Below are 16,590 nucleotides of genomic sequence, written 5' to 3'. Positions count from 1 at the left end.
ATTAACGGTTCAAATGTGGTATAGCTAATAATTTGTCCACCAAGGTCTACACACCATGCATTCTCTCATCAAAACGGCATTTGAATTGCAAACAACCAGCACGTTTTTACAGTTTGCTTATTTCATCCATGTCACAAATGGATGAAACAGCACCAATGTGAACTGCGAACAGAAGTAGGATGTAATGCCACTATTTATCCGATAGATGACAGCAGAGTATTCACCTCTGGGAAAAGTATGTCCGGCGTTGTGGAAATTTGCCGTTTTGTATGCCTTCTTACAGGCCTCCGTAGTTTATGAATCCAGCACGGCGGGATTTGTTAACTGGCCGATCTTTTTGAAGCTGCTGTAAACCTAGCTACATTTTACAGGAAAATAAAGGTAACAACAGTACATGGACAATGTACCACTACATGGATAACTGTGTAGTTGTATTTTGTAATTGTCGGTCTAGCTAGCCTGCTACGTAGCTAGCAAGTCTAAAGTGTCAATCCAATCTAGCCAGCCAAGCTTGCTCGATAGCTAACGTTAGTGACTAGCTAGCTAATTAAGCTAGCATCTGCAAGTGATGGCTGAATGTTGAGCTATTAAATGTGATGTCTTTTTCAGGAGTAATGTGGTTATGATGTGTTCCTTGGCTCTGTTCCCCCCTCCGCACACAGATCCAGCAGTCTGGTTTGGGGTGGGTGGGCTATCATATCAATGCCAATCCTTGTACTAGTCACCACAAACTTCAGTTACCAAAAACTGTTTGTCACTGTAATGTTTAGATGTTTATTCTTTATTCTTATTGTGTGTGTGTGTGTGTGTGTGTGTGTGTGTGTGTGTGTGTGTGTGTGTGTATATATATGTCTAATGTATGTCCATTTGCTGTAGGATTCACATCCTCTGAATCTGTACTTCCCGGGAGAGACACTGAAACCTTGCAGCCGCCAAGAGAGCAGCAGCAAGGCAGCCTTTCGGGACCACTGTGAGACACTGTACACAAGGAGTGCAGGGGCTTGGTGTGTGCGACACATACACACAGACAGAGACGCACACAGTCAATTCTAAGGCCCTGTTCACTAATTCCTACCTCTGTGTCTGTCTGCTAGGCGTGATGCAGGCCTCTCTGGACTCCTAAATGAAATAGCCAACTCCAGTGCAGGGGGTGAGTGCCATGTTATCTTCATTATTTTACGGTCTTGAAAATATTACGTGCAGACTGCGCTTCAGATAAGAAAGTGTTCTATCATGCAAGAGTGTGTAACTCTTTAATGTGTGTGTGTTCCCAGTGCCCAAGTGGCTAGAGGTTAGCTCTAGCTGTGTCCTGGCTTTGCTACGGTGGGTCTCCTCCTTCCACGGCTCTCTGTTTCCTCATCTCACAGTAAGTGGCCCAGTCTCACAGTCAATTCACATGGCACATTTTCCATCAGTAACAATCAGACAATACTAAACTTGCCAGGGTGTTTTGACTGTTGTCTGCCCTTTGTCTTCAGTTAAGCAGCGAGGACATGACCACTGAGTTTTCCCAAGTGCTCAACTGGTAAGACCACCTTTTTAGTTTGTCCCCAATTAGATCCTTAAATATACCCTCTCTTATGTCCTTGTCAAATATGAGTTATTTATTACCTTAGGACAATGGTCACCAACCGGTCGATTACGATCGACTGGTCAGGTCAATCTTCAAGGCATTCCGAGTCGATCACTTTCTTGCGCTCCTTTTTAAATTGTATTTGTCCTGGATCGCTCAAATCACCTTGCCTACAGTTTCCACAACTCCGGCCACAGCAAAATGTTATACTAGCCTACCTGAGATTCATCTAACCTTGACCAGAGAGAGAGAGAGCGTCAAAGAATACAGCAAAGAGCTGCTTTTTTTTGAGTGAGTTTGTCTGTTTATATTCAGCACTGTCTACACTGTTTTATTATTTTATAGTTTGTGTCTATGCGTTGATATGTAGACTACGTGTGCCTTTTAAAAATGTATGTAGTTCTGTCCTTGAGCTGTTCTTGTCTATTGATGTCATTCTGTATTATGTTTCATGTTCTGCGTGGACCCCAGGAAGAGTAGCTGCTGCTTTTGCAACAGCTAATGGGGATCCTAATAAAATAACAAAATCCACACTATACTGAATGAGTAGACAAGTGAATCAATAGCCCTGCGTTTATATTATTATTAGCAGGTCGTTGTGTCTATTCTAATAATGAGGAATATTTAACATTCTCTGTTCATAGGAACAACATGAATTTGTGCATGAGGCAGATGTGGTGCAAGTAGAGTATCGCCATCAAGTGGAAGATGATGTCCCCTCTCTCTGGTCAGTCTCACCGGAGGAGAGAGCAGGGACCGTGAGAGGCGTCAAATCTTAGGAACGCGCCTTTGAAACCTATATTAAAATAAAAATCTAAATCCATTTAATATACACTTCACAATAAATTATATTAAGAAATGTTTTATTTCAGAAAAACAGAATATGAGTCGGCCTACAGTGCATTCGGAAAGTATTCAGACCCCTTCACTTTTTCCACATTTGGTTATGTTACAACCTTATTCTAAAATTGATTAAATGTTTTTTCCCCCTCATCAATCTACACACAATACCCCATAATGACAAAGTCAAAACAGGTTATCAATTTTTGCAATAAAAAAAATAAGAAAATGTAAGTATCTGCTTTACATACACTACCTTTCAAAAGTTTTGGTTTTAGAAATGTCCTTTTGTTTGTTTTTGAAAGAAAAGCATATTTTTTTGCCCATTAAAATAACATCAAATTGATCAGAAATACAGTGTAGACATTGTTAATGTTGTAAATGACTATTGTAGCTGAAAACTGCAGATTTTTTATGGAATATCTACATAGGTGTAACAGTATAACTTCCATCCCTCTCCTCGCCCCTACCTGGGCTTGAACCAGGGACCCTCTACACACATCAACAACTGCCTCCCCACGAAGCATTGTTACCCACTGCTCCACAAAAGACGCTGCCCTTGTTACTTCAAGGTCTCAGAGCGAGTGACGTCACTGATTGAAATGCTATTAGCGTGCATCCTGCTAACTAGCTAGCCATTTCACACCGGTTACACTCACCACCCTTTTGACCTCCCCCTTTTCCGCAGCAACCAGTGATCCGGGTCAACAGCATCAATGTAACAGTATAGCTTCTGTCCCTCTCCTCGCCCCTACCTGGTCTTGAACCAGGGACCCTCTGCACACATCAACAACAACTGCCTCCCCACGAAGCATCGTTACCCATCGCTCCACAAAAGCCGCGGCCCTTGCAGAGAAAGGGGAATAACTACTTCAAGGTCTTAGAGCGAGTGACGTCACCGATTGAAACGCTATTAGCTCGCACCCCGCTAACTAGCTAGCCATTTCACACCGGTTACATAGGCGTAGAGTGGCCCATTATCAGCAACCATCATTCCTGTGTTCCAATGGCACGTTGTGTTAGCCATTTTAAAAGGCTAATTGATCATTAGAAAACCCTTTGCAATTGTTAGCACAGCTGAAAACTGTTGTTCTGATTAAAGAAGCAATAAAACTGGCCTTGTTGAGACAGCATTTGTGGGTTCGATTACAGGCTCAAAATGGCAAGAAACAAATAACTTTCTTCGGAAATTCGTCAGTCTATTCTTGTTTTGTGAAATGAAGGCTATTCCATGCGAGAAATTGGCAAGAAACTGAAGATCTCGTACAACGCTGTGTACTACTCCCTTCACAGAACAGCATAAACTGGTCCCAGCTTTTATGCACCTGTTATGACCACGCCTTCTGGATGATAGCGGGGTGAACAGGCCGTGGCTAGGGTGGTTGATGTCCTTGATGATCTTTTTGGCCTTCCTGTGACATTGGGTGCTGTAGATGTCCTGTCCTGCTGTAGGTGGCCCGTTCCTGTAGGTTCATGCTCTACAACATCCGCAGAGTACGACCCTGCCTCACACAGGAAGCGGCGCAGGTCCTAATCCAGGCACTTGTCATCTCCCGTCTGGATTACTGCAACTCGCTGTTGGCTGGGCTCCCTGCCTGTGCCATTAAACCCCTACAACTCATCCAGAACGCCGCAGCCCGTCTGGTGTTCAACCTTCCCAAGTTCTCTCACGTCACCCCGCTCCTCCGCTCTCTCCACTGGCTTCCAGTTGAAGCTCGCATCCGCTACAAGACCATGGTGCTTGCCTACGGAGCTGTGAGGGGAACGGCACCGCAGTACCTCCAGGCTCTGATCAGGCCCTACACCCAAACAAGGGCACTGCGTTCATCCACCTCTGGCCTGCTCGCCTCCCTACCACTGAGGAAGTACAGTTCCCGCTCAGCCCAGTCAAAACTGTTCGCTGCTCTGGCCCCCCAATGGTGGAACAAACTCCCTCACGACGCCAGGACAGCGGAGTCAATCACCACCTTCCGGAGACACCTGAAACCCCACCTCTTCAAGGAATACCTAGGATAGGATAAGTAATCCTTCTCACCCCCCCCCTTAAATGATTTAGATGCACTATTGTAAAGTGGCTGTTCCACTGGATGTCAGAAGGTGAATTCACCAATTTGTAAGTCGCTCTGGATAAGAGCGTCTGCTAAATGACTTAAATGTAATGTAAATGTAATGTCCTGAAGGGCAGGAAGTTTGCCCCCAGTGATGCGTTGGGCAGACCGCACCACCCTCTGGAGAGCCCTGCGGATGCGGGCGGTGCAGTTGCCGTACCAGGCTGTGATACAGCCTGACAGGATGCTCTCAATTGTGCATCTGTAAAAGTATGAGGGTCTTAGGGGCCATGCCAAATTGGCATGGATGCGCCTTCTTCTTCACCACACTATCTGTGTGGGTGGACCATTTCAGATCATAAGTGATGTGTACGCCAAGGAACTTGAAGCTATCCACCTTCTCCTCTGCGGTCCCGTTGATGTGGATAGGGGCGTGCTCCCTCTGATGTTTCCTGAAGTCCACAATCAGCTCCTTTGTTTTGTTGATGTTGAGTGAGAGGTTATTTTCCTGACACTACTCTCTCAGGGCCCTCACCTCCTCTCTGTAGGCTGTCTCATTATTGTTAGTAATCAGGCCTACTACTGTTGTGTCCTCTGCAAACTTGATGATTGAGTTGGAGGCTTGCGTGGCCACCCAGTCATGGGTGAACAGGGAGTACAGGAGGGGACTGAGCACGCACCCTTGTGGGATCCCTGTGTTGAGGATCAGCAAAGTGGAGGTGTTGTTTCCTACCTTCACCACCTGGAGGCGGCCCATCAGCAAGTCCAGGACCCAGTTGCATGGGGCAGGTTTCAGACCCAGGGCCCCAAACTTAATGATGAGCTTTGAGTGTACTATGGGGTTGAATGCTGAGCTATAGTCAATGGATACATAGGTATTCATCTTGTCCAGATGGGATAGGGCTGTATGCAGTGCGATGGCATTGTCTGTGGATCTATTGGGGTGGTAAGTAAATTGAAGTGGCTCTAGGGTGTCAGGTAAGGAGGAGGTGATATGATCCTTAACTAGTCTCTCAAAGCACTTCATGATGACAGAAGTGAGTACTACAGGGCGATAGTCTTTTGCCTTCTTGGGTACATTAACAATGGTGGACATCTTGAAGCAAGTGAGGACAGCAGACTGGGATAGGGAGAGATTGAATATGTCCGTAAATACTCCAGCCAGCTGGTCTGCGCATGCTCTGAGGACGCGGCTAGGGATGCCATCTTGGCCGGCAGCCTTGCGGTGGTTAACACGCTTAAATATCTTACTCACTTCAGCCACAGAGAAGCAGAGCCCACAGTCCTTGGTAGCGGGCTGCGTCGGTGGCACTGTGTTATCCTCAAAGCGGGCGAAGGTGTTGAGCTTGTCTGGAAGCAAGACGTCGGTGTCCGTGACGTGGCTGGTTTCCCCTTTGTAGTCCGTGATTGTCTGTAGACCCTGCCACATAAGTCTCGTGTCTGACCCGTTGAATTGCGACTCCACTTTGTCTCTGTACTGAAGTTTTGCCTGTTTAATTGCCTTACGAACAGAATTACTACACTGTTTGTATTCGGCCATATTGCCAATCACCTTGCCATGGTTTAATGCGGTGGTTCGCCCTTTCAGTTTAGCGCGAATGCTGCCATCTATTCACGGTTTCTGATTTGGGTTCACACACTTGCTCTTCTACACTCGCTTACATGCACCCATTCACACACACACACAAGCACACAAACCCGTCCATTTAAAACATGTACATTTTACCTCCTGATACAGACTAAATATTTCATACTATAATGTTTGTATTTTATATTTTTTCCCATTGTATCTCAAGTAGTAATTTGGTTTCTTATTCTATAAGTTGTCATTTCCATACTATATATTGAATACATTTTTTCTTTCCAATTGCTTATTTGTGGTGCCAGCGGTTTAAGCCAATTTCTAGTTATCTGTTTAAGTGCTGTTATTCTCAGAATTCTGAAAAGGTACTTATTAGAGTTGAGGAGCAGTGCATGATGGGTTGTGAACATTCAAACAAATCATTCAATACTTTTTATACTTCGATCCAGAAATGATTGAGGAATGGGCAGGAATATAATATTTGAGTATTGGAGAGCAAAGCTAAGCACAGTTACGCCAGTAAGTTGGTGTGATGTCAAGGTTGTATTTTGATTTTATTAAAGGAGTTGTAAAAAAATCTTGACTGAATTTTCAAGAGTATTCCCTACAGAGTAGAGAGGTGTTTGTCTTGGAAGTGTTAATAGATACAGTGCCTTGCGAAAGTATTCGGCCACCTTGAACTTTGCGACCTTTTGCCACATTTCAGGCTTCAAACATAAAGATATAAAACTGTATTTTTTTGTGATGAATCAACAACAAGTGGGACACAATCATGAAGTGAAACGACATTTATTGGATATTTCAAACTTTTTTAACAAATCAAAAACTGAAAAATTGGGCGTGCAAAATTATTCAGCCCCCTTAAGTTAATACTTTGTAGCGCCAACTTTTGCTGCGATTACAGCTGTAAGTCGCTTGGGGTATGTCTCTATTAGTTTTGCACATCGAGAGACTGAAATTTTTTCCCATTCCTCCTTGCAAAACAGCTCGAGCTCAGTGAGGTTGGATGGAGAGCATTTCTCTACCAGGTATACATGCTCATTATTATACTCTTCAACTTTCTTTTTCTCCGTCCTCCCTATTTCTCATTCAATCTCTTTCTATCTCTTCTTCCCTCTCACAGACCTTCTTCTGGCTGTGCCCAGGTCCTGTCCCACCCAGGCCACTCCCCTGTCACTTCCATGGCATGGTCACCTAACGGATCTCTCCTGGTGTCGGCCTCTCCCAGGGACAGTGCCATGCTGGTAGGAACCAGCAGTCTCAACCTCTACTCTACTGCTACTCAACTGTGAAAGTATTTTACTGTGATGCTGGAACATCCTTGTGACTCTCTTTCTCTCTGTCTCTGTTTCTATCTCTGTCAAGTGTGGAATGTAGCTGTTGAGATCTGTGTGCCTCTCTACTGTGTGGGAGGGGTAGGAGTCACGTACCTACCCTGGTCCCCTGATGGCAGTCGCGTGCTGGCAGCTACACCCTCCTACCTCTTCAGGTCAGAGACAGTAGTGCAGGAGAGCTTTATGTCGTTAAGGCCCGTTATCAGCAACCAACCTACTCCTGTGTTCCAATGGCACGTTGTGTTAGCTAATCCAAGTTTATAATTTTAAAAGGCTAATTGATCATTAGAAAACCATTTTGCACGTATGTTAGTACAGCTGAAAACTGTTGTACTGATTAAAGAAGCAATAAAATGGGTCTTCCAAAGGAACACATGAGTGATGGTTGCTGATAATGGTTGCTATGTAGATATTCCCTTCAAAATCACCCGTTTCCAGCTACAATAGTCATTTACAACATTAACCATTTCTACACTGTATTTCTGATTAATTTGATATATTAATGGACAAAATATGTGCTTTTCTTTCAAAAACAAGGACATTTCTATGTGAACCCAATCTTTTCAACAGTAGTGTATGTCTTATGTGTGTTGTTGCAGGGTTTGGGAAACCAGGATGTGGACTTGCGAGCGGTGGCCTTGTCTGAAGGGATGCTGTCAGGTGAGACACCTGGTCTGTGTGAGTGTTTGTGTGTTTGGCTAACTGTCTCTCTGTAACTGTCTAGTCTGGCAGTTGGAGTCCTGATGGGAGTCGGCTGCTCTTTAGTGTGCAAGGAGAGACTGTCATCTATGCCCTAACTTTCACTGACACCCCAGGTACAAACACAAGACCATGTATGATATGAAGCACACCAACCTCTTACAGTTGTTTTACAGTGTGTGCTGTGTGCTTGCGTTGTTTGTTTTGATGTAAGTCCTCTTTCGCCACTAGGGATGCCCTTAGGGATGTCAGGGGGGCCGAAGGCAGCAACAGTGGTGGCCGACCTGTCTGAGACAACCTTAAATACACCAGATGGAGATATGGCGTAAGGAAAGGCCTGGGTTAACTAGTCATTCCCTAAACTAGTTATTGATTAACCTTACAGATTAGCCTATTGTGTATGCATGTTTTTCAAGGTCGGAGGAGAGATCCAGTCGCTAGCGTGGGACCCGACAGGAGAGAGACTAGCCGTGCTTCTCAAAGGTCAGGCTCCTTCCCTCCTCTCCTCTTTCTCCAAGTTGGAAAGTGTGTTTTGTCATCTTCTCTCCTCCACTCACTTCCTCCCTCTTACCTGTTCCATCAGGAGATGCTGAAGCAGGCCGCCCTGCCATGATCGCAGTGTTCAAGACTCAAATCAACCCCGCTTTTAAGCTTCTGCCATGGTAGGTGCTCTAGTATGTTACATATCCAGGAGGGTGTCTCAGTGTTGTGTATCTCTGTATGTCAGTGGTAATAACTGTCTGTATGTGTGTCAGTGGTTTTGTTCAGGGGGAGGCTGGGACAGAGCCCAGACTGATGCAATTCAACCCCAACTACAAGCATGGAGCCCAGCTCACTGTGGTCAGTCTCTACAAACACTGTTCTTTACATTTAGGGGCCAACCAGGCACTTAGATGTTTCCCCACAGTGCTGCTTAAACTGATCTTAACGCTATAGTTTACTTTTGATTTTAAAGTTATTTGTTTGTTTTTTGTTTTACTCAAACGTAGTTTATGCATTAATGTAATTTGAATGGGAAAGATGGGCAATGAGACATCAACTAGAAATTGTACATGGTCTACACACTGATCATTCCATTTGACATGGCTATTGATGTGCTGCAGTGAATAGAGCACGAGGTCTAGCTAGGTGGCGCTAAACTCATCTCAGTGACACTAGTGATGTTGTCTCTCCACAGTGTTGGTCTAATGGAAAGATTACTCATGTGCCTTTTTGCTTAATGAGTGCTGGGAATCCCCAGCCCGGCCTTGGAGGCAGCCCCTCTCCCCCCTGTCCCAGGGCAGGCCAGCAGACTATGCCAACCAGACACTCTACACAGAACTCATCTCCTAACCACACAAACACACACAAACTAACACAGAAACCATATTTCAAGCCATGTTTAAGTACAATTTATAATTTTTGGAACACTTGTTAAATAAACGTGTACAAAGTGTTATGCAAATGGTTATTTGTGTCTCTTTTTTTATGCCTAGTCCAAGACATGGCAAGGGGGTTGGTGGGATGAGGTTAAGGTCAAGCCATCACCAGTTTGTTCTTGCAAAAGAGGTGAATGAGTTGATTGGGAGGCTTCAGTGTGTCTTTAATGATGTTTCTTAAATCATCTCCATGTTCTAGGTAAAGGAGTATACTGTATTGTCAAGTATAGAATAAGTATACAATCTGGCATTAATATGATAGTTTGATGTTTTACCTTCCTGATTTGCCCTTCACTTTCGGTCAAGAATAACTCTAAAAGATTTAAGTAAACTAAAATGTGACATTTGTGATAATGTCAATGTAGGTTTGTAATAACAAGAATAATTTCCCTTTAAAGAAGAATCACTGTTTAGTCTTTTGTCTAATTTTTATTGCTCAGAAGAAAGATATGGAGAGGTACAGAGAGGAGAACGGAAGTGTAGAGGATAAGGGAAACAGACAAGCGGATCACCAAACGCCGACAAACACCTACGTGGCCATGTCTTGAAGCATCATTAAAACATTACTGTTTATGTACAAAATACTTCAATTCCATTCAGCACATTTTCTCTACTGTATTTATGCCTTCTAACAAAAAGAAGCCAACCATGCCTGACGCCACCCTGAAACCGGTGAATGAATACAGTACTTTCATTCCTGTGTTACGACATTCTCTCATAGGAAAACACACACAGTCGCACACTCACACATGCATACTTACACACGTCATGCACTCACTAACATTCAAAAAGGGTAACTGACCTCTCAACAACAAAAACAAAGTACACAGGCCTTGGGTTCAGTTAACAGAAAAAGCTATCCAACCCTCATGCCTTTTCTGTACTTATTTAAAAGAAACTCAGTTAAAAGTCAACATAATTTTCTTTTTATTTCCAATTTACATCAATTAAAAGTGTAACAAAATAAACAAAACAAAAAAAATGATCATAATAAAATGTAATAATAAAAAAAAATATACACACCCTCACACACACACAGAGACAACCCACCCTGGTTGTTTGGGCGGCTCTCCTTGGAGTCCCGTGATTCTATTTGTGGGGCATGGACTCCATAGGGTACTACCCAAAGTCCCTTGGTTCTCTGCTTTGCCTGGCTGCACCTGTCCTCCAGGGTGGGGTGTGTGTGTGTGGTGTGAGGCTAGTGGGAATTGGGGGGGGGGGGGGGGGGCGACGACAATGGGCAGAGACTGAATTCTAGAACTCATAGCACCTTCTGAAGATGGAGCACCCCAAAGCAAAGATGGCCGTTCAGCCCCAGTTCCACCCAAAAGCACATGTTGGTCAGCTCAAGATTTAAGGTGAATGTTTTCACTGTGTTTTTCAGCGTGAGGTAGCTTTAAACAATCAGGATGACTACAACTTTCCCCAATTTTATTAGAAAATGTAGGTTGTTTGTGAACTGAGATATTTTCCTCTAATGGACAGTGAAGGGGTAAAAGACAATGGAAAAATACGTCCCAAATGAATCCTCATTTTCCAAAAAGTGTTGGTGTGCATATATCTAGACATGTACACACACAATGTGGAAATATATATAAAAGCATCTGGCTGTTTATAAACACACTTTTACAACACAGAACCAAAGATTTATAATGCACAGTATAAGTTTCTCTCCTCGTCTTGATGGTAAAAAACATTTGGAGCACTTGGACTTGTTTATAATAACTGAAAATATGTTTTGGTCCAAATTGATTCAAAATGGCATATTTGTAGCTAGGTTGGGGAGGAGACGGGGGAGGGAGGTGGAGTAGAAGTGGGAGGTTCTAGGTCTTCTGTGGTAGGATGGGCTTGTGTTGCTCTTATGGTGAAGCTCCCCAGTCCTACTGTACCTAACCTCTGCCCATGTAAGTTTTAGACAATAAATAAGTGACATCGAGTCATGTTTCTGTTTCTTCATCACTCGTCTCTTGGCTTGGTCCCTCTTCCTCCTGGCTCATTCCCGTCAACTGTGGGCCATGGGAAACATGACTGGATCTCAGGAAGTGGGTTGACAGGGAATGCTGGAACGCCGGTGCCCTTCAGTGCTAACATCCATGGAGTACAACTTGGAGAGCACTTTGCCAGAGAAAAAGTTTCCTTTTTTTTTTAAAGTCAGTCTTCTTTTTTGTAGAGTGTGTATTGTTTCATAGTTGAGTTATTTCTTTCATATTTGAGTTTTTTTGCCGTTGTGTTTATTTCACTTTACAAGAAGCAGACTGTTCCCACATCCACACCGAACTCCTGGTCCGCTCCTCCAATGTCCATGGGAGCAATGTCCACGATGGGCAGACGGGAGGTCTTCTGTGTTTTGTACTCGAAGACAGTCTTTCCCCACTGGCCTGTGTGTTTCTGTGGGACGACAACAGAGATGTGTTGAAGCACACTAACCCTCTATATATTTCCATGGACTACAATAACAGAAAAATTGCTGTTTTTTTATATATTTTTTTTACTGTGACTGCACTGTGCCTTCCCCCATGGTCCTACTTAACTATGTCCATCCTTTCCCTGACCTAACGTGACAGTGCCTATCCCTCTCACCTTGCAGCCGTCCTCCGCCACGCTGTAGGTGAAGCGGCTGTTTCCCTCAGCTCTGATCTCCACGTCGTTGGAGCCCTGGAGCAGCAGAGCCTTCTTCAGGTTGCCCGTGGATGCATCCATATAGGCCACGCTGTTCTTGCAGTGGTAGGTGAGGCTCTGAGATGCTTCCGTGGACAGCAGCCTCAGGAAGGTCAGCTGGATACTGGCAGCGTTGGTACCGTCCTCAGCGTAGCTGAACTATACAGGGAGAGGGAGGGTTAAGTGTGACATGGTAAGGACGAGTGCAGTCGCAAAAACGGAGGTCATAGGTTTATGGATGGTAGGATTTTGTGATGTCTATCAATTATCTGCGAGGCTGAAATATAGGTTTAATTCATAAAAGGAAACGCTGAGGAAGGGTTTGACTGATGATCAGGATAACCCTTGAAATGAAGTTCTACTAAAGGAGTAGCTATGTTTCACTCAAAGGTGCCAGTAACATTATTATTGATAGCGAGAAGAGGCTCACGTGGAATCCTCCATTCATGGTCTCTCCGAACCAGACATGTTTGTGGTCGTTGCTCTTGCTTGTCCACCAGTTCTTTTGAGGCACGTTGGCTATGCTGGGGTACACACAGGTCTCGCCAGTCTCCATGTTGCAGAAGACCTTGATGGCATCAGCTGTGCTACCAATGTTAGGATCCACCCAGTAGTCACCTGAAGAACGAGAGGAGCAGAGGAAACATTGTTCAACCCCTAGCACTGTTTGGACTGATCATGTTATACACGTGTTCTTTCCTTTCTACACTGTATATTTTGGGGGAATCTTCCTTGATGAATAAAAAACAAAATTCCATAAATCCATTTCTCTCTTTTCTTTCCATTCACACTCTTTTCCCTCTCCTCTGCCCGTTCCCGCACTCACCGCTCTTCCACTCTGGGTGGCACAGTTTGAGGTCTCTGCAGGTGCGGGCAGGGTTCTTCTGGCTACCATCAGGGCTGCGCAGGTTCTCGATCTGGTTGTTGAGGGACTTGAGTGTGGAGTCCACCTCCACGTCGTGCTGCCTCAGGGAGCTGGACGCCTCGTCAGCTCTCATGTACCTCAGGGGATCCGGAGACTTCTCAGGCTGAGACAGGCCAGCAAAGGCAGACATGTCGATGCCAGGGCCGGGAGGACCAGGAGGACCAGGGGGTCCGGCGTTACCAGGTGGACCCTGAAGGAGGAGAGGAGATCAAATATGAAGACTAAGACTTTTGCTGCTACATGTACAGTATATATAGTATATTCAGGTAAGTCTAATGTTGACAAGCGTTACTCACAGCAGGGCCAGTTTCTCCAGAACGACCACGAGGTCCAGGGGGTCCGAGGGGTCCAGGCTGACCGTTAGATCCATCCTTACCAGCGGGGCCGACTGGGCCAGGGGGTCCCTGAGGAGATGGATAGGGTGGGTCAGTCATGGCTCATACATATGGATGCTAGCATAGCATGAATACATGGAAACCTCCCTTTAGTGTTTGGTTTCACATTGTTTTAAACTTTTACCTGATATAACGTTATTGTCCAATTGTTGTTAATTATGTGTGAGAGTACTCTTGCTTTAATTCAAGAAAAACCTGCTTATTGCACATTACAAATTTAGCATTTATCTCACTTTGGGTAAAAAATGATTCACGTTGTAGTGGCCAGCCCTTTCCCTCTCTTTATCATGCAATTCATTTTAATGGATTATTTTAAAAGTAGTAACCTCTCCTGTCTGTCTTCCATTCTTCCATAGCATGTTGTAATCACAAAAGCATTAGCCTTCGTTGTTATCATAGAATAGGCTAATTAAAAACACAGCGGCTATTTCCTTCCTCCACTTTATCATGGTGTTGGAGGATTATAACTAGATTATAATTGGTGTTGGTGGATTATGACGAGCCTGTGCCCCTCATTATCATAGCATGGGATAACTACTGTATAGGAGTAGTCTCTATTTGTCTCATCAGAGTATGGAGGGATTAGAGAAGAGTTCTGTTCTTTTCTCCACCTCTTCTCTTTCGTCTGAACTCACCTTAGCACCACTAGGTCCGGCAGGTCCAGCAGCTCCCTGGTCTCCAGCGGAGCCCTGTTAAGATAATGACGACAGGAAGTCAGGGAACATAACTTATTCCACATTGAAAGTCAGGCATTCTACTTCTATGCAGATAGAGAGGTATAATAACTGGTGCAGCGTGGCCAGAGGATTTGGGTGACTTACGGGAGGTCCGGGAAGACCCTGCAGACCGGTGAAGCCACGGTGTCCCTTCTGTCCCCTCTCTCCTGTCTCGCCAGCCTCTCCCTTGTCTCCACGGGGTCCTTGGGGTCCCTGATGTGGAGAGGCAGAGGGTGTCAATCAACTTAGTGTGCCAATGCAGGTACAGCTACAGTAGGTATAGTTTATTAGAGAATGGTGTGTGTGTGTTTCACAATGAGGAACATTGACACTCACAGCCATTCCTCTAGCGCCAGCTGGTCCAGCGGGTCCGGCAGGTCCTTGAGCACCCTAAAAACAAGAGTGAGGTTCTTCCATTAGACAGGCTAACAACAAGTACCATCAATTACAAAACACCAACATTTCTCTCATTCATATTGTGTGTAGTTTTGTAGGGGTACTCACTCCCTCTCCTCTGTCTCCCTGCTTGCCCAGGGGGCCAACAGGCCCGGGGGCACCGGGAGCGCCGGGGGCACCAGGTGCACCTGCAGGACCAGTGTTACCACGCTCACCCTACAGGTGGAGAGAAGATCATAGGATATAAAGACATTTCAAGAACATTTGATATCTTATCCATCAATTGGACTGATTGGTTTGATTGGTGTATAATGCAGGTAAGTAAGCATCTCAGCAAATCCAAATTGGTTCTGTGAAAGTGCCTGAAACATTTGTTAGGATGTGGCAAATATTCTCATAACACAAAAACGGCCCAGTTGTGCTGATGATTATACAATGTTTGTATAAAACATTTGCCTGACGTTCCCAGAACACATTTCATTCTTCACTGGTACATTGTGTTGTTACATTACCTGGAAACCTAATGAGAACGTTTGGAGAATGTTCTGTGGTGGTTGTTACAGATGTTATGCACAACATTTTTGTGAATGTTAGAATATTTAATTTAAAACATTAAAAAAAAACATTTTGTTATCAAGAACATTATTTGAACGTTTTTGTGATTACCATCCTAATGTTAGATAAACCCTAACTAGAACTTAATGGGAATCTTAGCTAATGTTCTGGGAATGTTCGCACTTTGTTGGATTTCACTCCAAGATCTACAACACAGCGTGTTATTTGTCACATGCACCGAATACAGCAGTTGTAGTCTATACCTGTTGTATTCGGTGTATGTGACAAATAACATTTTATAGAATAAAATACAATTTGATTTGGAGTGTCTCACCTTGACTCCGGTGGATCCATCTCTACCAGGGGGCCCATCAGATCCAGCGTTGCCCTGTGAGGTAGAGACAGAGATTTAATCAATAGATGAAATGTATTGGCTTCCAGTCCTGAAGTAGCTGCCAAAGCAACACGTTTGGGATCCATGGGTTAACGGTGCTGTAGAAATACAGATGGCTGTGGTTGTTGTTTGCGATTGACTATGGTTGTGTTTTTTTTGTTTTCTGTTGTGTCATTGTTTGTTTTGGTTGTTATTGTTACAGTTGTGGTGATTATTTACATTTTTGTTTTATGGTTATTGTATGTGTGTGGAGGGAGGGGTGTTCTTGTTTTGGAAAGTCGCTGTTGTTTTTCTGGTGATTATTGATGCATTTTTATGTTGTTGTTGTGGGTGTTGTTGTTGTTTATGTTGCTGTTGTCGTTCCTATGGTTCTTGCAGTAGCTCAACCCAGAGGTGTAATTATATTGGCCAGCTGGTGGCACTATAGTGCAGCTATAGCCTTTATCCCGGTAATTGCTGCGTGCAGCTTCAGTGGCCTATATTTGTTATTGTTGTGGTTTATATTGTTGTTGTGGCCTGTGTTGTCGTGGTTTAGTTCTAACCTCTCTTCCGGGCTCGCCAGAAGGTCCAGACAGTCCAGGAGGCCCCACAGGCCCAGGGGGTCCACGGTCACCACCAGCACCAGGAGCTCCCTGCTTACCGGGCTCACCCTGGGACACACAGAACATCAGCAAATAAGTGTCAGACATCATCACATCATCATATAACCACAAGGATGTAACATTTGACTAGTCAATGGGTTAATGGACTTAGCTATTGATTTGCATGCAACGTAGGACTTCAGCAACTGGGAAAAGGCAGCAAAAGAAAAGCAGCAGAACCCCAAAAGAAAGTCTGTTGTAGGTCGTAGTATGATGGAAATGAACGTTCTGAATGCATCCCCGTTACAGCCAATTAGTCACTGAGTGATTGACTTCTTTGTGACAGTTTTAAGGAGAAAGAATTCTGGATGTAGACCTGTCATATTGAACGTATGTGGATATCAGGACTCCATGATTTAACAGTCGATCACACCATGCATCCCAGATATGATATTCTGGTAAATATGTTGCTTAGT

General features: G+C 44.3%; 2 pseudogenes; one reads left to right on the top strand and one right to left on the bottom strand.

Annotated features, from left to right (window-relative positions):
* The first annotated feature begins 295 nt into the window (after positions 1 to 295).
* Positions 296 to 9,500, top strand: LOC135527432 (aladin-like; annotated as a pseudogene).
* A 904-nt stretch (positions 9,501 to 10,404) lies between these two features.
* LOC135527536 (collagen alpha-1(II) chain-like) overlaps positions 10,405 to 16,590 on the bottom strand; it is a 37,292-nt pseudogene continuing 31,106 nt past the window's right edge.

Source organism: Oncorhynchus masou, chromosome 33 (genome assembly GCF_036934945.1).
Source record: "Oncorhynchus masou masou isolate Uvic2021 chromosome 33, UVic_Omas_1.1, whole genome shotgun sequence".
NCBI classification, from domain to species: domain Eukaryota; kingdom Metazoa; phylum Chordata; class Actinopteri; order Salmoniformes; family Salmonidae; genus Oncorhynchus; species Oncorhynchus masou.
This window is presented reverse-complemented; position numbering and strand designations above follow the sequence as displayed.